Here is a 1,400-nt window from a genome sequence, read left to right as displayed (position 1 = left end):
TAGTTCCATATAATCTATTATCAATATTAAAGTTAACTTTAATGAAACCTTGCCTTTCCTCACTACTTAGAGAAGGGACCATAGATCCACTGTTCTGGATTCCCATCGTAACTTTTTATTTATTTATTTAAAATAGAGATGGGGTCTCACTATGCTACCAGGTCTGGTCTCAAACTCCTGGGTTTGAGCAATCCTCATACCTCAACCTCTCAAAGTGCTGGGATCACAGGCATGAAACACTGTGTCCAGCCCTGTCATAACTTACAGAGAAACTTTTACAATGTTTGGAGCCTGATTGTTCTGGAAATTAAGGAGAAGGGTGTCCTCAAGTTCCTTGCAGCAGAAAGCCACTTAGGTAGCACCAACCTTGACTTCCAAATGGAACAGCACATCTATAAAAGGAAAAGTGATGGCATCGACATCATAAATCTGGAGAAGCTTCTGCTGGCAGCTTGTGCCATTGAAAACCCTGCTGATGTCAGCATCATATCCTCCAGGAATACTACCTGGTTGGCTGTGCTGAAGTTGTTGCTGCCGTTGGAGCCACTCCTGTTGCTGGCTGTTTCATTCTAGGAACTTTCACTAACCAGATCCAGACAACCTTCTGGGGGCCATGTCTTCTGGTGGTTACTGGTCCCAGAGCTGACCAGTGGCCTCCTGCATAGGCCTTTTATGTTAACCTGCCTACCATAGCTCTGTGTAACAGATTCTCCTCTGTACCGTACGGACATCGCCATTAAATACAACAAGAGAGCTCATTCAGTGGGTCTGATGTGGAGGCTGGCCTGGGAAGGTCTGGGCATGCATGACACCATCTCCATTGAACACCCAAGGGAGGTTATACCTGATCTCTACGTTTTTAGAGATCCTGAAGCAATTGAGAAGGAAGGTTGATAAGGAAGAGCTGCTAAAAAAGCTGTGATCAAGAAGGAATTTCAGGGTAAATAGACTGCTCTCCCTCCTGAATTCACTGCTACTCAGCCTGAAGTTGTGCACTGGTCTGAAGGCATGCAGGTGCCCTCTGTGCCTATTTAGCAGGTTCCTAGTGAAGAGTGGAGTGCTCAGCCTGCCGCGGAAGACTGGTCTGCAGCGCCCACTGCTCAGGCCACTAAATGGGTAGGAACAACCACTGAGTGGGTTTAAGCTACTCTTCTATAGTCTCTTAAGCAATGTGGAAATAAGGTTGATGGAAAATAAACATCAGTTTTCTAAAATAAATAAATAATTAAAACCTTATAAATCCATCCAGTTTCAGTCAGCTTTTGACCCACAAGATTTTCACAAACCTTTTATAATCTCTTATACCTTTTTTCTCTATTCTCTTTCTCTTCCCAACTTTCTACATTCATTTAATGTTATTGATATCTTTTTTCTTCATTTAAAAACAACCTTTAAGGCGG

At 43.1% G+C, this 1,400-nt stretch overlaps 1 pseudogene; it reads left to right on the top strand.

Annotated features, from left to right (window-relative positions):
- Positions 1-231: 231 nt before the first annotated feature.
- Positions 232-1,143, top strand: LOC111551143 (annotated as a pseudogene).
- The last annotated feature ends 257 nt before the right edge of the window (positions 1,144-1,400 follow it).

Source organism: Piliocolobus tephrosceles, chromosome 15 (assembly GCF_002776525.5).
Source record: "Piliocolobus tephrosceles isolate RC106 chromosome 15, ASM277652v3, whole genome shotgun sequence".
NCBI classification, from domain to species: Eukaryota; Metazoa; Chordata; class Mammalia; order Primates; family Cercopithecidae; genus Piliocolobus; species Piliocolobus tephrosceles.
The sequence above is the reverse complement of the archived record's forward strand: the minus strand, read 5'-3'. Positions and strand labels throughout refer to the sequence as shown.